General features: G+C 39.7%; 1 long non-coding RNA gene across 1 annotated transcript; it reads right to left on the bottom strand.

Annotated features, from left to right (window-relative positions):
* Positions 1-3,682: 3,682 nt before the first annotated feature.
* Positions 3,683-23,304, bottom strand: LOC142179485 (uncharacterized). The gene is made up of 3 exons (XR_012707751.1): positions 22,501-23,304; positions 13,280-13,336; positions 3,683-3,957 (listed from the first exon to the last, which is right to left on the bottom strand). It is a non-coding gene; the product is annotated as an uncharacterized LOC142179485 (long non-coding RNA).
* Positions 23,305-24,176: the final 872 nt, after the last annotated feature.

The following is a 24,176-nucleotide window of genomic DNA, read 5'->3' as shown; positions in this document are numbered from 1 at the left end:
CGACCGCGCTCACTGGGGGTGTGCAGACTCCGGAGGGGCTCCTTCAGCCCAAGCGCTATATCGCTGCGGCGTGTAGCCCCATCCCAAAAGTGTAACCAATATAACATGTTGCGGCATGCAGCCCAATCCTATAATATCACTCTCACTCAGGCCCTCCGCCTGACTCAGTCATCAATCTCTCAAGTCTTACTCACGGGCTCACAATATCATGAAACTAGCCTAACAACAATGATATGATGTATCAATAAATAACAACTGAGACTGAGATATGATATGAATTCTCAAATATGACTGAGTACAAAATATCAATAAAATCAATAAGGTGATAGCAAGAAACGACCACTATGGGTCCTAACAATATCAGCATAAACCCTAAATATGATATCTAGCATGATTGACAACTCAGTTACTTAATCATATGGTGAAAATACAGATATCAACAAAATAGGGTCACTATTTAGTGCCCTGGAAACAACAAAGTCATAATTCACAGGGTGCACGCCCACACGCCCGTCACTCAGCATGTGCATCACCTCAACATCAATCACATAGCACATAATTTGGGGCTTATACCCTCAACACTAAGTTTGGAAGAGTTACTTATCTTAAACAAACTAATTCTGATGCCAAGCAACCCAAGCGATGCTCCAAGAATACCATCATCCATGTAGCGACCTTCGAATGGCTCAAAACTAGCCAAAAGCAACTCAAATACATCAGATAAAGCCCAAGGAAGCAACTACAAATGATAAAGATCGAATTCTACATCAAATCCCAAATTCGGCCAAAAATCACACCCAGACCCACACTCGAAACTCGACCAAACTCACAAAATCCGACAACCCATTCAATTACAAGTCCAACCATACTAGTTTCACTCATTTTCGACTCCAATTCGTTGATCAAAACTCAAAAATTCATATGAAACATTATGCCAAAACCGCCAAATTTCTCTTTCAATTCATCAAATAATTGCTAAAAATGGAGATGGATTCATGAAATATAACCAAAACTGAGTAGAGAACACTTACCCCAATCCTTATGATGAAATTTTCTCCAAAAATTGCCTCAATCCGAGTCCCACATATCAAAATATGAAGAAAGAACCAAACCCTCGATTTATAGCTTCTGCCCTGCAATTTTCGCATTTGCGGACAATAGGCCGCATCTGCGACTCTCGCTTTTGCGGAAAAGGACTCGCATTTGCGAGATAGACGCTTCTACGATGGCCATGACTGCACCTGTGGTCGCGCTTCTACGCAATTACCTACGCATCTGTGACTCTTAGCTTGCATTTGCGGCCATCGCACCTGTGCAATATTAATCGCAGGTGCGGAATACCAGAACCTGCAGCTCCTCAGCAATAACAACATGAAGAAAAATGGTTCGAAATAGATCCGAAACACGCACGTGCCCCTCGGGAATCCATTCAAATATACCAACAATCCCATAACATAACACGAACCTACTCGAGGCCTAAAAACACACATAAGAAAATCGAAACAACGAATCACACCTCAATTCAAAATCATTGAGCTTGAAACTTCAACTTCCACAACCGATGTCGAAACCTATCAAATCACGCTGATTGACCTCAAATTTTGCATACAAGTCACATTTCACATTACGGATATGCTCCAACTTCCAGAATCAGAATCTGACCCTGATATCAAAAACTCCACTCCCGGTCATACTTTCCAAAATTCCAACTTTCGCCATTTCAAGCCAAATTCCACTACGGATCCCCATATCACGATCCGGACGCGCTCTTAAGTCCAAAGTCACCCAATGGAGCAAACGGAACCATCAAAAACCCAATCCGAGGTCAAATACTATAAAGTCAAAACTTGGTCAAACCTTTCAAATTTAAAGCTTCTAGCTGAGAATCATTCTTCCAAATCAATTCTGAATAACTTGAAAACTAAAACCGACGATTCACATAAGTCATAATACATCATACAGAGCTACTCATTCCCTCAAACAACCGAGCAAAGTGCAAATGCTCAAAACGACATGTCGGTGTTACGCTCCACAATATTACGTCGATATTACATACCGCAATATTATATTACGATGATGTTACACCTTGCAGTACCACATTACGATGATGTTACGCTTCACAATATTAAATTACGGCGATGTTGCGCCCTGTAGTATTGTATGTTGAATTTGTCGTAAGGTAATTGACATCAGTCCAAAGAAAAGATTATTTGGAGATTATAAGGATTATGCTATTTCAAACAAGTGATGAGTAAATTCGTGAAGGTGCGAGGGGAAGCAAGTAAAAAATGAATTTTTGTCCAAGTTTTGCATGTTGGGATAAAATTCGGGCTGAGCGTTAATACTCGACATTTATGGACTAATACCATGCAAGGTACCACATGACCATGATAGTAAGGTGTATAAGGTATGTTAAAAGTTGGTAGTATTTTAAATAATTTGAGATAGTTCTTAATTATGTGGGTAATTGGTTAATTATTGGTTAGTGGAAGATTAATTAAAATTTGGATAATTAAAGATTTTAGATAACTTAGCCCTCCCAAAAATGTGGCAGCATCCCCCATGATTTTTAAAGTGACTACTAAGTCTTACATAGGTGGTAAATTTAGGGAATTAAATGGCTTACTTATCTAATAAGTGGGCGACACCCACTATAAGAACTTTCCTACAACTAGTGCTATGTCTTACTTCCTAATATCTAAAGATGAAAAATTAAAGAGTTGAGTTTGAGGGACTAGTCGCAGATGCCATTGATGCCAAGGTCCATAACGATTCCATGGACAATGATGCGTTTGAGAGGCTGGTCGAAATTTAATCCCTCAAAGAGCAAATATTCCATATCAAATATGAATGATGATGTTCATTGATTGCGTAGCAATGGGATAAAGCGTGAATCGCAAATTTTAACAGAGCACGGTACTATCTTTCTCAAGAATATCGTACATCTTTTTCTCTACTTTTATCCGCCGTTACATATTTTTTGCAAAAGAAGTGTGTTGGAGGGATTGTCAAGAGAATCGGCTCAGGTATGTTAAGTCTATCCCTTCTTTCGTCTAGGCATGATCCAAATGGTACAAAAGAAACGAGCAAATGCACAATTTCCATAAATGATTCTATTCATAGAAATACTGAGATGCTTATGTTCTTGACTCCCCATGTGTCATATTATTCTATCATCTGTTCATGAGTCTCAAAAATACGTAAGTTAGTGAAGTTTATTTCATGATATTAATCAGAGGCATAATAGTCTTATGATATACCGAGAGATTTTATTAACGTATTTTATATGCATTTCATGCATTTATACATGCACATTAAGCCATGGCCAGATGGTGTTATATACGCGTATTTATATGTATGTATGTATGTATGTATGTATGTATGTATGTATGTATGTATATATGCATATGAGATATGGGAAAAGATTACGGCGTTATATACACACCATCACCTGATCAACTAGTATACGTTAATGATTTTGCCCACTGTGCCCAAGATGATATGATGGGTTGCCTTCAAAGGCTTGATGATGTATGAACACGTTTACTTATGCACGATATGACATTAATAAGCATATGCATGACACTATATGTCACGACCCTAAAACCGACCCGGTCGTGAAGTCGCCTATCATGAAACTAGGCCAGCCGACACGAATCCCAAAGCAAACCAGTATTTCATAAAAGTTATTTTTAAGCAATTAAATTAACAGAATCTCATAACATAAGTCTAAATAACTGGTGCGGAAGAAAATAACACAAGCCCGACATCGGGGTGTTACAAGTCACGAGCATCTACAAAGGTATGAATACAACGAAGAGTCTGAAAATATACTAAAAATAGTCTAAGGAAGATAAGAGGGAGAAGAGCAGGGCTAGGAACACCGAGCAGCTACCTTGGTAACTCCGATGAACCTGCCACTAAGTAATCAACACCTGCTACCGGATTCAGAAATACCTGAATATACACACAAGGTGCAGGGAGTAATGTGAATACGTCAACTCATTAAGCAATAAGAGTAAATAAAGACTGAGCAGTAAGAAAACACATAATCCATGTCATAACACCCCAGTAAGTACAGTGTGTTTCCAAAACAGTATATATATCAAATCACACTACGTACCCGCACTCACCGGGGGCGTTCAAACTCCGAAGGGGCTCCTACAGCCCAAGCTCTATAACAAGCCATCTCGTGGCATAATAAATCAGACCCTCGGCCTCACATAACAAGCCACATCATGGCATAATAAATCAGGCCCTCGGCCTCTCATATATCACAAATTAGTACAAGATGTTGTGGCGCACAACCCAATTCCATGATATCCTCACAACACAGTCCCTTGGCCTCACTCAGTCAGAAATCTCTAAAGCCACTCGGGCTACAGTAACACAAGATGCTCAGTCGAAATATCATTTATGCACCAAATTAGGGTAAATAAGACTGAGTTATAAAATCAGTAGAACATAACATGATTGTGTATAGTTATTGAATCAAAATAGTGAGGAATTTCAGTAAAGAAAACCCCTAAGGGTCCAAACAGTTGGCATGAGGCTCAAATATGGCATCCAGTCCAAAACATAGTAATGCTTTCCAAAACACAATAGTATCAAATAGTTTTCAATCAAATACGCGAAATAATAGTCGTACAAGACAGACCAAGTCACAATCTCCAACGGTGTACGACCTCACGCTCGTCATCTAGCGTGTGCGTTACCTCAAAGTAGTGAAACAATGTGAAATCCGGTGTTTCATACCCTCAGGACAACATTTACAATCATTACTTACCTCTAACCGGATTAAAATCTACACCGCGATGCCCTTGCCGCTCGACTCGGCCTCAAATCATCCCGAATCTATCCAAAATCAGAATCATATCATCAATACATGCTAAATGAACAAGGCCCACATGAAAATTATCAAATTAAATCAAAATTCCCGAAATTGGCCAAACCCGACCCCGGGCCCACATCTCAGAATCCGATAAAAATCACAAAACTAGAATCCTTGTCCTCTCACGAGTCTATACATATCAAATTTATCAAAATCCAACTCCATTTAACCCCTCAAGTCCTCAATCCAACTCTCCAAAAATCCCAAGCTCTAGCCCCTCATTTTCACCACTAATCTTCATAAATTACAAGATTAATCAACGGGAAATCATCACATATACGAGTATTAGGGCTCAATCCACTTACCTTACTAATAAACCCTTGAATTCCTCCTCAAACTCGATCTCAAAAGCTCCAAAGCCGACTAAAAATGGTAGAAAATGAACCAAAATTCGCGAAGCCCACAATTTATACTTTTTGCCCAAAGGTACCCCATCTGCGGTCAAAATGTCACTTTTGCGACGCCGCACCTACGGAAAATTCATCACAGGTGCGGTTCCCACTTATGCCCTCAGACACCGCTTATGCGAACACAACATCACACCTGCAGCCCTGCTGGTGCAATAAAATCGCCACACCTACGATCAAGCTTCAACTGTTCCAAAAATGCATCTGTGGCCTTCCTCATGCATCTGCGACCTCACACCTGCGATCCCCAATCTACAGGTGCAGAAATGACAGAAGTATCAAAATCTACAGCAACACTCAAAGCTAAACTTCTCGTCAACCACTCAAATCCATCCCGAGGCCCTCGGGACTTGAACCAGACATGCCAACAAGTCACCTATCACCGTTCAAACTTATTCCAACCTTAGAACACTCAAAACAACATCAAAACATCAAATCACCCTCAGATTCAAGCTTAAGAATTTCCAAACTTCCGAATTTCGCAAACGATGCCAAGACCTATCAAAGGTCATCCGAATGACCTGCAATTTTGCACACACGTCACAAATGACACAACAGACCTACTTAAATTTTCAAAATTCCATTCCGACCTTGATATCAAGATTTCCACTGCCGACTAAAAAATGCCAAATTTTCAATTTTGCCAATTCAAGCCTAAATCTACCACAAACATCCAAATTGCATTCCGAATACGCTCTTAAGTCCAAAATCACCCAGCGGAGCTAACCAAATCGTAAAAATCCAAATCCGAGATCGAACACTAAAAAGTTAAGACTGTTAAACCTTTCAAATTTAAAGCTTCAAGTTGAGAATCATTCTTCCATATCTATTCCGATTAACTTGAAAACTAAAATCGACGATTTACATAAGTCATAATACTTCTTACAGGGCTAGTCATGACCGAGAACTAGCGAACAAAGTGAAAATGCTTAAAACGACCAGTCGTGTCATTACATCCTCCCCCACTTAAACATACGTTCATCCTCGAATGTGCCCAGAGTTGTTCCACAAGCCAACAAATCGCTAAATAATCTTACCATGCACATACCCGGGGGTGATCCCACATCATCCTATCCTATATAGGTCTGATAATGCAACATGACTGAAATTTTGCAATCCAACCAAGCCCATGAACCTTAGAACCAAATTTCCATTTCCGAACTTATCTATAATACCAGAATCTCACATCTATACGCTAGATAAGTCTGAAAAAGCTGTAACAAATCGTATTTGTAGCCTTAGATGCAATTACATGATATACCACATAACTCAATCACTCGTAGCGATAACTTCAAATCACGGCAGTTGCACACAACAACCGAATAACGATAATACACCTCTTATCAAATAAAGTCTCATTCCAACACTTTTGTATACTGCCAATGATGAAAGAAACATGCAAAAAGTCGTAACCATTCCTCAGATCAACCATTCAAGAAACTCCCTCTCCTTTGGCAAGGACCATAGTAATTTTCTAAGCTGAATCCCGATATTATCCTTCCAACATGCTGAAATCGAATGCGATAGTATTCATTCTAGATCTCAATGACCTCATCTCATCCAACACGACTACTCTAGTGACATGACACATCGATAGAATCTAGATCCACAACCCGTGCGACCCGCGCACCAATAAGCAATAATCCAAATGTACTCAAAATCATGGAAAAATGACTCAAATGAGATAGCTGTGCCGCAAGCTCACCAGTACCACCACCACACAATGCTGAGAATCATCACACAGTATAGAACCAGAACACATGAATCTAACCCAAAGGATCATACCTCCACATAACTTTGCTGTAATGCGCGACCCTATCCAAACACTGGTCCACATGAAACATCTCAAGTCACTGTGCTCAAAATCAACAACCACGCGCAATTTAATGTCTAGTACCAAAAGAAAATCATCATAACCACGACAAATCAAATGACATAACACCACACAAACCTGAAAGGACACAACCGATACACCATCCACTGAGCAATACCCAATACTCTTCTCGCTCGAATTCCACTATGAGACCCCAATAGAACTTTACCATATGTGCCTACAACCAACAAATCATAACGCCTCGCAACACAAAAAGGTAACTCATAGATCACCCCAGAACACTAATAAGCTCAATAACAATCGAATCAACACATCCCACAACAATAGCAACTCGTAGTGAACAAAGCCGACTCGATATAGAACACATATCCATATTGTCCTACCAATGAACCCCTTATCAAGGAGTTCCTGAAGCTGCTCCTTCAACTCCTTTAACTTCGCCGGTTCCATACGATATAGTGCCCAATACCAAATTAATACCGAAATCAACAACCCTATCTGGTGGCATGCCCGGCAGCAGGAAACACATCTGAAAAATCCCTCACCACCGGAACTGGATCAATGGTAGAAGTCTCTGCACTGACATCCCTAACAAAGGAAAAATAAGAAATACAACCCTTCCCAACCATCCGCTGGGTATTCAAAAATGAAATCACCCTACTAGGAACATAATTCGTCGAACCTCACCACTCAATCTGAGGCATCCCTGGCATAGCCAACGTCATCGTCTTAGCGCAACAGTCCAGAATAACACGATACGAAGACAACCAGTCCATACCCAATATCACATTAAAATGTAACATAATAAGCAACAAAGGATCCACTCGGGTCTCTAAACCCCCGATAGTCACAACACAAGGCCGATATACGCGACCCGCAACCACAACATAACCTGTTTATGAGAACTCCCGGTCTCCAAAATCCATATAGCACACAAATCACCATATCTGATCCCAATTACACCGTTCGAATATATAACACACCTCTAATACCCATCATTCTACGAGGGATACTCCTAAAATTCTTCTGTGCCACCAAGCAAACTCGAATATCAGCAGTCGATCAAACAAGAGAGTGTTGCAAAACTAATGATGTATTATTAACTTAATCACATTGCCCTTTCTTAAATGTATGCCCTCTTCAAGCCACACCAATTAGCAATATCATTTGCCTAATCATCTGAAAATGCCTGTGCTGCCTAAGAATTTATGACCTTCCTTTCAGAACTAAATTGTGACCTTACACATACAATCTCAACCCTACACAACATACCGCATATACCATGCCATCCTAGGTCATATGAGGACTTTGTAATCCATTCTGAGCCACAAGCAACTAAGTACTCGACTAGCCAAGAACTTACCATTTGATCTTATCTAGAAGAAAATCACTATACATCACCTGCTCTTCATGCCAGTAGAAAATATACATCTTTAACTTTGGTAGAAAACCATCAAGAACTCTTTGAATCCTATTTGCACAAAACCAAACCGTCAGGACTGAATCCTTTTAGCTCATCCAAGCTACGCAGATCACCAAAAACCCAAGAGCATTGCCACGAGACATCTGTAGAAACTCATCACCTCATAAGTACCCAAAGAACTAATCATATCCCTTACTATGTCGATCTGACCTACTACCAAGCTGCCCTATTTATTCCAAGTTTCTTCTGATTTACCTTCTAATTGATACTTCTCCTTGCCATGATACCGTAGTCCTCAACCCTGACTCACCACACGAGACCTATGCATAAAACCACATCGTCTAAGGCTCATAAGCTGCTGAATACTCTCTTAAATATCCCCAAAAGCACCACATTTCAAATACTTACCTTGAAGAGACTTCCTGTGAATCTAAATCCATTAATTTCACCTTCCTAATACTGATATGTAGAATCCACAATGATATGCTACAAGTCTTGGCACCCTCCAATGTGAACCCTCGTTTCTAGCCAAATATACATCGTGAAGATCTCCAATTACTACATGTAAATCTTGAACCCTTTAAAACCATTCTGGGGAGTCTTCCACTCTACTCAAACCTCAATTAGACTGATCAAATGGACCGAACAACCTCTGCTCCATCAGCACTCCAACACCCCAAAAAGTAATCCCACCTTAAAACAACCAAATAATTTCCTGCTCCATGCACATTACGTCCTTCACCAATAACAACTCAAGTCATTCCATGATTCTTATACACCCATAAAGCATAACACAACCCCTATCCAAAATTTCCTTTACTCGAGTCATCCTCGATCTTAACCTCTGTAAGCCATAACTGATTCACCAGTATGCCTCCAATTGGAATCAACATAGCACATAACTTTGCAACCAACTGATCAATTGCAGACTCCCCCACTTGGCTCAAAGACATAGATCAAAACACACAATAACTCACAATGCCTATACTCTAATACCACCATAATACCATAGTGAGATTAAACTTAATCCTTTATAAGCTCGTGCAACACAAGCCATCTAGTAATTCAAATCTTCTGCAAATCTCGCATTCACCCTCATAACAGTCAAGCCTACTCTTTTAAGCGATCCAAATTCAAATCGCAACACATATATTTCACTAGTAAAAGAGGTCTTCCAACAAACAACATAAGGATCACACAAACTTCAGAACACTCCACAGGAGATAACCCACCTGCATCACCTCAAACTAACAACTCTTCATACACTTCCACTATCATAAACATCTCGCAGTCACTTAATCTTCCTGAGTCTGAACTCATATCGTAACATAAAATCTACTCCACTCCCCCAACTAGACAACATGAAAAGATCCTCCACACACTCATAACTCAGGGCTATACATCAAATCAAGATGGAAATCAAGCACCAAATAGTTCTTTCTATTCTCAAGCAGACCCTTCTCGTCACATTCAAATCATATGAACACATCTCGCAGTCACATCATATTCATCACATAGCTATCCAGTCATCACTTCCACTAATAGGGACACTACCGAACATATAAATCCAGAAGTACATGCTCTCACAATCAACACCTCAGTGCTCAAGCAACTGGAAAAACCCGGCCTCAAGTTCTCTAAACTGGCCCAATATCAACACACAGAAGTCACATCTCACCCCTCGATTAGGGAATCACAAGCCATCGATGCACAACTAATACCGAGCGGGCACATACGAATGCGTGGAAGGAATTTCAAGAGTTACATTTAGGGTTGAATCAATGACGCACGATAAGAATTCAAGAATGTGGGATTTTCTAAAGGTTCTGCAGCCTCTCGAAGATAAGTAAAGACGTCTTCGTACCGATCCACGAGACTCTACTAACCCGCTCATGACTCATGAGACCTATGTAACTTAGGCTCTGATACCAACTTGTCACGACCCTAAAACTGAGCCGGTCGTGATAGCGCCTATCATAAAACTAGTCCAACCGACACAAATCCCAAATCAAACCAGTATTTCATAAAAGTCATTTTTAAGCTATTAAATTAACAGAATCTCATAACATAAGTCTAAATAACCAGTGCAAAAGAAAATAACACAAGCCCGACATTGGGGTGTCACAAGTCATGAGCATCTACTAAGGTCTGAATATAACAAAGAGTCTGAAAATATACTAAAAACAGTCTAAGGAAGATAAGAGGGAGAAGAGCAGGGCTGCGAACGCTGGGCAGCTACCTTGTTAACTTTGATGAACCTCCCACTAAGTAATCAACACCCGTTACCGGGTTCAGTAATATCTGAATCTACACACAAGGTGCAGGGAGTAATGTGAGTACGCCAACTCAGTAAGTAATAAGAGTAAATAAAGACTGAGCAGTAAGAAAATACATAATCCACATCATAACACTACAGTAAGTACAATGTGTTTCCAAAACAGTATATATATCAAATCATTTCATTAAAAGTCCAGTTTTTGGTAGAAATCATTTGAATATGTGTTAAAATCTATTTAAAACATCTTTCAGTAGTTTTTAAACAAGTGATGAAACAGTGAGTAGAAATGATGAAAACATAGTCGGCCCCTCAGGCAAAAACTCATTCGTATATAGCCCCTCGGGCAAAATGAATCATAAACCGCCCTTCGGGCAAAATATCAACAGAACCAGCCCTCGGGCTACCTCACAATCACTCGTAATCAACCCCCTCGGGCAATAACATAAATAAAAAATAGCCCCTCGGGGAACATCACATCACTCACACTGGGTACCCGCGCTCACTAGGGGTGTTCAGACTTCGGAGGAGCTCCTACAGCCCAAACGCTATAACAAGTCATCTCGTGGCATAATAAATCAGGCCATCGGCCTCACATAACAAGCCACCTCGTGGCATAATAAATCAGGCCTTCGTCTTCTCATATATCACAAATCAGTACAACATGTTGCGGCGCGCAGCCCAATTCCATGATATCCTCACAACACAGGACATCGGCCTCATTAAGTCAGAAACCTCTCAAGCCACCCGGGCTATCGTAAAATAGGATGCTCAGTCGAAATATCATTTATGCATCAAATTAGGGTAAATAAGACTGAGTTATGAAATTAGTAGAATATAGCATGACTGCGTACAATTATTAAATAAAAACAGTGAGGAGTTTTAGTAAAGAAAAACCCTAAGGGTCCAAATAGTTGGGACGTGGCCCAAATATGGCATCTAGCCTAAAACATAGTAATGCTTTCCAAAACACAATAATATCAAATAGTTTTCAATCAAATATGCGACATAATAGTCATACGGGACAGACCAAGTCATAATCCCCAATAGTGCATGACCCCATGCTCGTCATCTAGCATGTGCGTCACCTCAAAGTAGTGAAACGATGTAAAATCCGAGGTTTCATAGCCTCAGAACAACATTTACAATCATTACTTACCTCAAACCGGACGAAAATCTACATTGCGATGCCCTTACCGCTTGACTCAGCCTCAAATCATTTTGAATCTATCCACAATCTTAATCATATCATCAATACATGCTAAAGGAACAAGGCCTACGCAAAAATTATCAAATTAAATCAAAATTCCCAAAATTGGCCAAACCCGACCCCCGGGCCCACGTCTTGAAATCCGATAAAAATTGCAAAACTAGAATCCTTATCCTCGCATGAGTCCATACATACCAAATTTATCAAAATCCGACTCCATTTGACCCCTCAATCCTCAATCAAACTCTCCAAAAATCCCAAGACCTAACCCCTCATTTTCACCCCTAATATTCATAAATTATATGATTCAACAATGGGAAATCATCACATATACGAGTGCTAGGGCTCAAGCCACTTACCTTACTGATAAACCCTTGAATTCCTCCTCAAAATCACTCTGAAAAGCTCCAAAGCAGACTAAAAATGGTGGAAAATGAACCAAAATTCGCGAAGTCCACAATTTATACTTTTTGCCTAGAGGTACCGCATATGCGGTCAAAATGTCGCTTCTGCGACACCTCACTTGTAGAAAATCCATCACAGGTACGGTTCCCACTTATGCCCTCAGAAACCGCTTCTGCGATGACAACACTGCACTTGCGGCCCCGCTGGTGCGATAAAATTGCCGCACCTATGATCAAGCTTCAACTACTCCAAAAATGCATCTGCGGCCTTCCTCACGCATCTTCAACCTCGCACTTGTAGTACCCAATCCGTAGGTGCGAAACTGACAGAAGCATCAAAATCTATAGCAACACTCAAAGCTAAACATCCCATCAACCACTCAAATCCATCTCGAGGCCCTCGGGACCTCAACCAAACATGCCAACAAGTCACCTATTATCATTCAAACTTATTCCAATCTTCGGGACACTCAAAACAACATCAAATCACCCTTGTATTCAAGTCTAAGGATTTCCAAACTTCCAAATTCCGCAAACGATGCCAAAACCTATAAAATCTCATCCGAATGACCTAAAATTTTGCTCACACATCACAAATGACACAATCAGCCTACTAAAATTTTTGGAATTCCATTCCGAACCAGATATAAAGATTTCTACTGCCGACCAGAAAATGCCAAATTTCTAATTTCGCCAATTCAAGCCTAAATCTACCACGGACCTCTAAATTGCATTCTGAACATGTTCGTAAGTCCAAAATCACCCAATGGTGCTAACCAAGTCATAAAAATCCAAATCTGATATCGAATACTAAAAAGTCAAGACTGGGTCAAACCTTTCAAATTTAAAGCTTCAAGATGAGAATCATTCTTCCATATCTATTTCGATTAACCTGAAAATCAAAACCAATGATTTACATAAGTTATAATACATCTTACGGGGCTAGTCATGCCCGAGAACTGGCGAGCAAAGTGCAAATGATCAAAACGACCGATCGGGTCGTTACACTATAAGTATTTCAGGATTTACAGAGTTATCCAGACTTGCTGGTTAAGTCATTTACTCTATATTTCTTTCATGTCTGTTATGTACTTATTTATGTGCCTTACATACTCGGTACATTATTCCTACCGACGTACCTTTTACCTGGGGACGCAGTGTTTCATACCCGCAGATCCTAATAGACAGGTCGAGAGCCCTCCAAGTAGGCTATCAGCTTAGCAGAAGATGTTGGTGCACTCCATTTTCTTCGGAGTTTCTTGTTTAGTTAGTATGATTTAGACGTGTATTGTCTAGTATGGCGGGACTCTGTCCCGACCTTTATGAAAATTATGTATTCTTAGAGGCTTGTAGACAGATGTCATGTATGTAAAAGCTTGTATGGCCTTGTCGGCCTATGTTTGGTATACGAGTGGTTATTTTGGTCTTATAGGCCCGTATGTCTTATGTATAAGTTGGTATCACATGTTGTATTCTACTTATCTCACAGAAGCCTTCCGGCTCAATTATCTATGATAATATGACATGAAAAAATACGTTATGTTGGTACTCGGTTGAGTAAGGTATCGGGTGCCGATCTCGCCCCCAGGTTTGGGGCATGACTAAAGTGGTATCAGAGCAGTTCTGTCATAGGGAGTCTACAAGCCGTGTCTAGTAGAGTCTTATTTATGGGTGTGTTGTGCACCACACTTATAAGCAGGAGGCTACAGGGCATTTAGGACTGTCACTCTTTCTTCTTACTCTAGATCGTGTGGTAGAGCTCACTTATAAGAATTCCAATCCTGAACTTCTATTCGTGATAAGACGATTCCTATATTCAGAAAGGCGATCGATAAAAGATATAGCTGTGGAAGTGTTGAGTTAGAGGAACTCGATTTCGCATCTTGCTTATGATGAGTAAATGAGAGGTCTTCAGCAGGTCATGCATATACTAAAAGGTGTACGGTTCTTGATAAGGAGCTTTTAGGAAAGAATACTTATCCACTCTTACGGTAAAAAGGAACAACAGAATCAAAAGTTAGACACAAGTTGCAGCAAGTAAAAGAAGAAAGGTGAAGAAGGGTACGAGGTACACAGTTAATAAAAATTATCCTTATTTACCACTCAGGAAGAGGGATATAAGCATTTTGAGTTACCTTCAACAGCAACAGAGTTATGTATAATTGGTCACACCGATCTAAGTTATACTCCATGGGGGCTAACAAATATGGTTTAAGAGAAGGACATAATATCATGATTCGGCTGAGGTTAGAGTGAGCCAAAATGATGGATGAATTATTTGCGTTAGTTGACATTTCCGAAGGATATTGCAAATGTGCTAATAGATCTTCTTGTGAGATACCCAGATGGTGCACACTAAAATAGTACAGCTAGATATGAGTACTACAAAGATAGGAACTAGAAACCTTGAAGGGATAAATATTTTCTTAGTATGACTCCAGTCCTTAGTAGAGGGAGAATATTAGGCAGCCCGAAGAGCCAGTAGATGGAGCAAGGGAAGGTAAAAGCAAAAAAAATATCTTGTTAAAGTTTTCAAGATAAAGTGATAGACGTAATTATTAGCAGGGAAGTACAAAGAGGGATAATGAAGCATTATGAGTGAGATGTGATACATGGATGGCAATAGTAGAGTGTTACAGAATCTATAGTCAAATGAAGAAAGAGAAGAAAGGTGATGGGCCTTAAGACAACAAAAGAGTATAGGCCATACAATCACATCCTTATTTTGAGAAATAAGTTCACAACTTTAACGTGATTAACAGAAGAAAAAGTTAGACCCCAGAGTAATAGAAATCATTATGGACTGGTGAACAAGGTAAACTAAACATGAATTAGGAACTGAGTGATTGTAATGACCCGACCGGTCGTTTCATGAGTTACCACTCTGTTACCCCCCATTTCTACTTCTTATTGCCTTGTTCAGCTGTATTTTATGCTATCAGGTTGGTTGGCTCGGGTTTGGAGAGATTTTGGTAAGGTTTGAGTCACTTAGACTCTTTTGAGTATGCTTAAGTTGGAAAAGTCAACCAGTTGTTAACTTATGTGATGAAGGGATCAGATGTGAGTTCCGATGGTTCGGATAGCTTCGGTAGGTAATTTGGGACTTAGGAGCATGATCTGAATGTGTTTTGGAGGTGCGGAGTAGATTTAGGCTTGAATTGGCGAAATTGGAATTTTGGCATTTTTTGGTTGGTAGGTGAGATTTTTATATAGGGGTCAAAATGGAGTTCCAAGAGTTGCAGTTGGTCCGTTTTGTCATTTGGGATGTGTGTGCAAAATTTCAGGTCATTCGGGCATGGTTTGATAGACTTTTTGATCTAAAGCAGAATTTGGAAGATTTGTAACTCTTAGGCTTGAATCTGATGCAAATTTAGTGTTTTGATGTTGTTTTGAGCGTTCTGAAGGTTGGAACAAGTTTAATGATGTTATGGGATAGGTTGGCATGTTTGGTTGTGGTCCCGAGGGCCTCAGGTGAGTTTCGGGTGGTTAAACGGACTATTTCATGTTGAAAAAGATTGCAGAAAATCTGATATAGTGTTGTAGATAGTTGTTCTTCGCGTTCGCGAGTGGGATAGCACAACAACTATATTCTATAACAAATCTACGATAAAGCCAGTTAGAAGAAATACCAGCCTCGTAAGAAGTCAGTATGGAGCTCCCACCGGATTGTATAGGCACCAGAGGTGCAAGTATTATAATAAAGCTTCAAATGGTGGATGTGATTTATACCTATGTGGGAGGGAGGTTATAAAGAAAGATAGAAGAATGTAAGGTGATATTTTAAAGCAAGTAAGGTAAATGTGAACAATGTACGAAATACTCAAGTATAGAAGGATGAGAGTGGTCCATACTTCAGGTAAAAAACTAGAAGCGCTGAGATTCAGTAGCCAGGGATGATAGCAGCGTCATCAGTAACATACCTTCCAGCCTATGGTTTCTAAGTATCGAAAGGTCTAATTAGAGAATAAAAGAAGAGTTAGAGCCGATGCGATGTCTCGCTTGATATCCCTAAGGGAATCGATTGCAAGCTAAAGTATGATAGAACGATAAGGTTTTAGAAAGACAAGACTAAGGATAAGAAGAAGGTAGGGGAGAAGGTGATGAAAATGGATAAGTCCTCAGGATTAATCCCGTGAAAACAAAGGAGATGATGGTTCCTCTAAGTTATAGAAAGCTCAATATAGCCTGAAAGAACTCAAAGAAATCTAAGACTAGTGGCATTTAGAAGAACTAGAATGCTGCCCTGGTAGCAGAATGAGGGTGTAATTGTGATAAATAAAGGATGACGTTTGGGCCTTCACTTGTGTAATGATTTGAAGTAGAAAAAAAGGGGCGGGGAGAGGATTTCATGAATTGTAAGGGACTAAAATACCCATATAAGGTGAGTCACATTGGGATGCTATAAAGTACGGTTATGGAAGTATAGTATCACCCTTAGGTGGATTGATCTAATTACTCCTGATATCCCCGATGAGACGCGAGCCCTAGCAGTGGTGTTACATAAAAGATCAAGTTATCAATGGTGGATAATGAATCAATAATAGATGGATAAAAGTTCAACAGTACGAGATGAGATTAAACCATCAGTCTTAAGGATAAGCAACGAGAGTAACCTGGAGTTGGTTGCAAACCTCAGTAACGATAAATCAAAGTAAGAATTATGGTATAGTATGACCTGCGTAGATGCAGTAAAGTCATACGAATGGATAACCAGATCTATGAAATAAGATATAGCCATATTCGCAAGTTCTACAAAGTACCAAGCAAAGAACTTCAGTATACCTATAGATGCCCAGAGAGGCATCCTGTTAAGCCTTGTATATGTTTACAAAGTATGGCCTAGAGATTGGCTAAAAGTTGTAGGGAAAAAGAAGAGGAGAGTCGCATAGGAACACTCACAAAGTCAGTATCGTAGAGGCTGCATGATAGAAGGTAGCAACAATTACGAGATTGGAAGGAATTCAATCACAAGTCATGGCGTGGGAAAGAGGCCTAAAGGGATGGAATGCCCTGGCCTTTGGATTTATTCACAGAACAATTGCCTAAATGGCAAGGATAGTATTAAGGTATTCACAAGAGCTATAAGTTATGAAAATGATAAGAGCATCAATCAACATTCGAGGATGAATGTTCCAAAGGGAGGAATGATGTTACAAGATGTAATATTACGTCAATATTACGTGCCACAGTATTATATTACGATGATGTTATGCCTTGTAGTACTACATTACGATGATGTTACGCTTCACATTATTAAATTACTATGATATTGCACCATGTAGTATTGTACGTTAAATTTATTGTAAAGTAATTAACATCAGTCCAAGGAAAAGATTATTTGGAGATTATAAGGATTATGCTATTTCAAACAAGTGATGAGTAAATTCATGATGATGAGAGGGGAAGCAAGTCAAAGAAAATGAATTCTCGTCCAAGTTTTGCATGTTGGGATAGAATTCGGGCCACGCGTTAATACTCGGTATTTATGAACTATTACCATACAAGGTACCACATGACCATGATAGTAAGGTGTATAAGGTATATTAAAAGTGGATAGTATTTTAATATAGTTCTTAATTATGTAGGTAATTGGTTATTATTGGTTAGTGGGAGATTAACTAAAATTTGGATAATTAAAGATTTTAGATAACTTAGCCCTCCCAAAAATGTGGCAGCATCCCCATCATTTTAAAAGTGACTTCTAAGTCTTAAATAGGTGGCAAATTTAGGGAATTAAATGTCTTACTCATCTAATAAGTGGGCCACACCCACTATAAGAATTTTCCAACAACTAGTGCTATGTCTTACTTCCTAATATCTAAAGATCAAAAATTAAAGAGTTGCGTTTGAGGGACTGGTCGCAGATGCATTGATGCCAAGGTCCATAACGATTCCATGGACAATGATGAGTTTGAGGAGCTGGTCGAAATTTAATCCCTCAAAGAGCAAATATTCCATATCAAATATGAATGATGTTGTTCGTTGATTCCGTAGCAATGGGATAAAGCATGAATTGCAAATTTTGAGAGAGTACGGTACCATCTTTCTCAAGAATATTGTACGGATTTTTTCTGTGATGACCCGGCCAGTCATCTCATGAGTTACCGTTCTTTTTTCTCCATTTATGCTTCTTATTTCTTTTTCTATCGGTTCTATATGTGATCGGGTTGGTTGGCTCGGGTTCGGAGAGGTTTTGACAAGGTTTGAGGCACTTAGTCTCTTTTGAAGAAGCTTAAGTTGGAAAAGTCAACCGGATATTGACTTATGAGTTAGAGGGCTCGGATGTGCGTTTCAATGGTTCAGATAGCTTTGGGAGGTGATTTGGCACTTAGGAGTGTGATCAGAATGTGTTTTGGAGGTTCGGAGTAGATTTAGGCTTGAATTGGCGAAATTGAATTTTTGGTGTTTTCCAGTTGATAGGTGAGATTTTGATATAGGGGTCAAAATGGAATCCGAGAGTTACAGTAGTTCCGTTGGGTCATTTAGGATATGTGCGCAAAATTTCAGGTCATTCGGACGTGGTTTGGTTGGGTTTTTGATCAAAAGTGTAATTTAGAAGATTTTGAAATTCTTAGGCTTTAATCCGATGCAAATTTGGTGTTTTGATGTTGTTTTGAGCGTTCCGAAGGTTGGAACAAGTTTGAATGAGGTTATGGGATATTTTGGCATGTTTGGTTGAGGTCCCGGGGGCCTCGGGTGAGTTTCGGGTGGTCAATCGGACCATTTCATAATGTTTGGAATTACAGAAATTCCTGAACAATGTTGCAGAGAAAATGGCCTTCGCGTTCGCGAGTTGGCCCTCGCGTTCGCGAAGGGTTAGCTGGTGAAGGTTGGAATTTTGGCCTTCGCGCTCGCGAAGGGCTGGGTGATTGGTCATCGCGTTCGTGCGAAGAGGACTGCGTTCGCATAGTGGAAATTAGTCAGCTGGGGTTTGAGGTGTTTTGTTCATCGCGTTCGCGTGTAAGGGAGCGCGTTCGCGAAGAGTTGTCTGAGGAACCATCGCATTCGCGATGGGCAGGTCGCGATCGCGAAGAGTAATTTTTGGTCAAAGTTATTTTGTGCTTCGCGAACGCGAGGCGTGGACCGCGTTCGCGAAGAAGGATTTATGGCCTGGGCAGAATGTTTAAATATTCGTCGTGTCCGCGATTTTGGATTTTTACCATTGTTAAGCGTTTTTGGAGCTTTTTGAAGAGAATTGAAGAGGGATTCAAGGGGAATCACTTGCAGGTAAGATTCATGGACTTAAAACTTGATTCTAACGTGAAATCTACCTAATTAATCATGGGAATTAAGCCTAAATCTGAAGAACTAGGGCTTGAAATTGGAGTCCTAGAATTTGGGATTTGAGGGGTCATTTGTGGTTAGATTTTGATGCTTTTGGTATAAATGAACTCGGGGAGTGATAAGGAAATCCTTTTTTGATGTGATTTTTATCGGAATCCGTGATGTGGGCCCAGGGATCGGGTTTTGGTAATTTTTTGATTTATGTTGTAAATTGCATATTTTGATGCCGTAATTCTGATTTTGGATAGATTCGACGTGAGTGAAGGCCGATTCGAGGGGAAAGGCATCGCGGGCTAGAGTTTGGACCAGATTGAGGTGAGTAATAATTGTAAATGATGTCCTGAGGGTATGAAACCTCGGATTGCACATCGCTGTTCTATATTGGGGTGACGCACACGCTTGATGACGAGGGTGGGGTCGTGCACTGTTGGGGATTGTGACTTAGTCCGTCCTGAATGACTATTTTACTGCGTAATTGACTGAAATCTATTTGCTATCATTATGTTTTGGGCTGAATGTCTTATTTGGACCTCGTGCCAACTATTTAAACTCTTAGGGGATTTTTATTGATATTTCATCACTGTTTTGACTTTATACTTGAACTCAGTCATGCTATATTCCACTATTTTTATAACTCATCCATGTTTACCCTGTTTTAACACTTAAATGATCTTTTAAATAATATTTTGGGCTGAGAATCATGTTTACTATTGCCCGAGTGGCTTGTGAGGATTTTGACTGAGTAAGGTCGAGGGCCTATATTGTGAGGAAACACTTTTACTGCTTCATTATAGCCTATAATGTGCCTTACGTGTTTTCATATCTCTTAGTCATTTATTTATGATTATTACTCACTGAGTTGGAGTACTCACTTTACTCCCTGCACCCTGCGTACAGATTCAGGCGTTCCTGATCCTACTAGTGCGAGTTGAGACCTCCCGGCAAACTTCGGAGTCCACGAGGTAGCTGCTTGGCGTCCGCATTCCCGTGTTTCTCCCCCTTTATCTCATTTCTATCTCTTTATCAGTTATTTTGTAATAGTTAGTAGGCATTTCAGACTTGTAGTGTTTTGATAGATGCTCATGAATAGTGACACCCCGGTATCGGGCTATGTTGGATTGTATTCCGTAAATTGTTTTGTATTCACCGCTTACTTTTGGATTTATATCATGTTTAAGACTAAATGTTTATTGTTTAATTGCTTAAAACTGAATTGGAAATGTGTCGGCTGACCTTGTCTTCACGAGAGGCGCCATCACGACCGGGTATGGGTTTGGGGTCCTGACAAGTTAGTATCAGAGCCTAGGAAACACTTCATATTCTTGAAATTCTTGTCGTGCGAATTTGTTGATCCGAGTACTAAACTTCTGTCATTGTATTCTCTCACAGATGGTGAGGACACACGCTATCGGTCAGGATGGACGACCACCAGTAACACCAGTTGTGGCCACTAGAGGCCGAGGACGCGGTCGTGGTTGCGGTAAGGGCAGAGGTGTGGCCCGCATAGCAACTAGGGCAGCACCTGCAGATCCACCAGCCGCCCCAATTTAGGATCAGGTCCCAGTTGTGGATGCTCCAGCAGCACCAGCTCAGGCACCAACTATGCCCATTGTGATTTCGGGTCTTCAGGAGGCCTTGGCTCAGATTCTATTAGTTTTCACTAGCCTAGCTCAGGTGGTTTCAGTCACTACTGTCACACCTCCTTTTTACCTACACCCCGGAAGGGTGTAAGGGGGAGTTTTTTCCAACTTAAAGTGACAATTGAAATGGTATTATTTATTTAAAAATTCAGAGTCGACACTTGGGATAATTTTATGGTGTCCCAAGTCACCGGTTCAAATCCCGAATCGAGGAAAAAATTGACTCTGTTTTACAGTCCGCGAACACAGAAATCCGGGTAAGGAATTCTGTTAACCCGGGAGAAGGTGTTAGACATTCCCGAGTTTCGTGGTTCTAGCACGGTCGCTCAACTGTTATAATTTGCCTATTATCTAATTTTAATATATGTTTTAGCCTATGGTTCAATTTTAGTTTTATAACCGCTTTTATTCATTTTAAGGAAGACTGCAAACGTCATTTAAAATACGTCTTGAACCACGTCACATAAATGCACTCGCAGTCCGCAACACATTTTATCTAACATTATTGAGATTTGGATTTGGGTCACATAAATGCGCACCCGAGTTGAGATTCACGTATCGTAATCATGCCACAGGAACCTTACCCATGGCCACGATAATTTATTTAATCGCGCCTAAAGAAAGCTACGAATTAAGAATTATTTTTCCTAAACTAGTTATACAGTAAAACATTTTCTACACTTTAATGATATTCGTTCAATATATGAGTTCTCATAGCCAATTATAATTGGCGAAACTCCAAATTGGAAAAGATAACACCTTAAAATACGATGATCACAACGTTCATGCTTAAATCATCAATCCATTGTGGCACAACAAATAAGCAAATAAGTTAAGAAAAGTAAAACGTCATATGTTTGTTTGATTAGTTCCTGGCAATTGTGACTATACGATGTAACATAATAAATGAGGAAATATACCAAAGTTTTTATTGGTGACAAAGCTTAGTTCATCTAGCAACAAGATAACAAAAATATAATAGTAATAAAACAATTTAAACATGCCCAAATACTGAGTAAACTAGCTTAAATGACCAAAAAAACAAACAAAACAATAAGATATGGCAAAGAATGGATTTAAAGCATGAAAGATAAAAATATTATTGAACCGGAGGATAAGAACAAGAGTGAACCTTCAATGGCTTGAAAATTTTCTCCAATACATAAGGAGAAACAGAACTTCCAAATACCGCAACCGGAGATGATGGATGGAACTTAAATCGAAAATTCTCCGGCGACCTCGAACTTTTTCAGTACCCCAGCTCCAATACAACTTAGCAGAGAAAGATTTCGGTTGTTTCCAAATAAATCAATTAATTTCAATGGGAAGAAAGTAGAAAGCAGTGATGAAATCGGAACTCCTGTGAGATGGCTTTGTCGGCGACAAAATCAAAAGATGTGCGGCTAAGCTTGAGCGAGACCAGATTGATTTCTTTTGCTCCCCTAAATTTTTTTTTCCTTCCCCTTAGTTCTAAAGTGATTTCCGTTCTTTTCTCTGTTAATGTGTGTGTGTAAATTTGTTTGAGTTTCAAAAGAGTTAATATTTGCTCTCAAGGATTGAGAGGGATGAGAGCCTCCAAAGGTCTCTTCACTAGCCCCTTCGAAATTGGGAACGGTAGCAATAAACTCAGGAGGGGTAGGTAATCGTTCTTTTTCTTTGTTAAACGGAGGATCTAAAATCTAGGGGTGTCCTCTATGTTTTAGGTGTAGGTACTATTATATAGGGGTAGGGATTAGGTTAGGGGTATGGGCTAGGTCCAAAATTAGGCCTAAAAATGAGTTGATCGAGCTCAAGTTTTATAATTTTTTCTTCGCGAACGAGGTTAAAATACGACCTCATTTATTAATTAGTCCTACTTAAGTAAAATAATTGTTAAAATAAGACTGACCGTTAAAATAAACTATTTTTTTTTGTATTTTTTCTAGATTAAAAATGACTACAAAACATTAATGAACCTATTTTTTTTGTAATTTTCGTTTTTTTGTAATAAAATAAAAGTCAAAGAGTAAAAATGAGTTGAAATAGCTATATTAGGCCTAAAATAAATATTTACGTGCTAAAATATAAAAATCTTGGGGAGGGTCAAAAATCACATGTCTACAGTTGCCCCTCTTTGACTGGAAAGACGAAGTATTTTCAGATAAAGAACGACTAGACAGGTTTTTTGACCCGACCCTTATTTGGAGAGACTAAAAACTAAAAGAAAGAAGAATGTGACCGAGCCCTGGTATTTGAGCTGCCTACATATCCTTGGCTATAAAGGAATCAGGCCACGTGTAGTTCAAAATTAGGAAGAGTGATGGAGTATACCGTGGTGGAGAGCCGATTGAGGTGCCGTCGAGGTTCCGGTCCGCGGTCCCGTTATTACAGCAAAATCAAAATTAAAAAGACTAACTAGGCCTATCAGCTACGAGTTACAAGATTCCTATCTATGAGTTTTCTGAAGATTGATCTTGAGTCTTGGTTGGTTTTTCATGCAGACTCTGATCTGAATCTTGATGCTTGTTAGCTGCAGGTGTTGGTTCAATCTTCTTCAGCTTTTTCAAACCAAGATGGGACATGCAGAGCTTGTGACCTCAGCCATGTCTTGAGCAGCTCACGTCTTTCATTAACTTCTGCATTTGGATTCACTTCTTGTCTTTCTTTTTTGTTTTTTTTTTTACTTTTTATTTTTGATTGTGACTAACTTCTGTTGATCATCTCGAACTACTGACTCGCATTCTTTATGCGAGCTTCTTTTGTTGCTGACCTGAATTGCATTCTGAATTGAATTCTCTTATTTTCCAGGCGGACGCCTAATTGCTGAAC

The sequence above is a fragment of the Nicotiana tabacum genome, chromosome 3, assembly GCF_000715075.1.
Source record: "Nicotiana tabacum cultivar K326 chromosome 3, ASM71507v2, whole genome shotgun sequence".
Lineage (NCBI taxonomy): Eukaryota > Viridiplantae > Streptophyta > Magnoliopsida > Solanales > Solanaceae > Nicotiana > Nicotiana tabacum.
The sequence above is the reverse complement of the archived record's forward strand: the minus strand, read 5'-3'. Positions and strand labels throughout refer to the sequence as shown.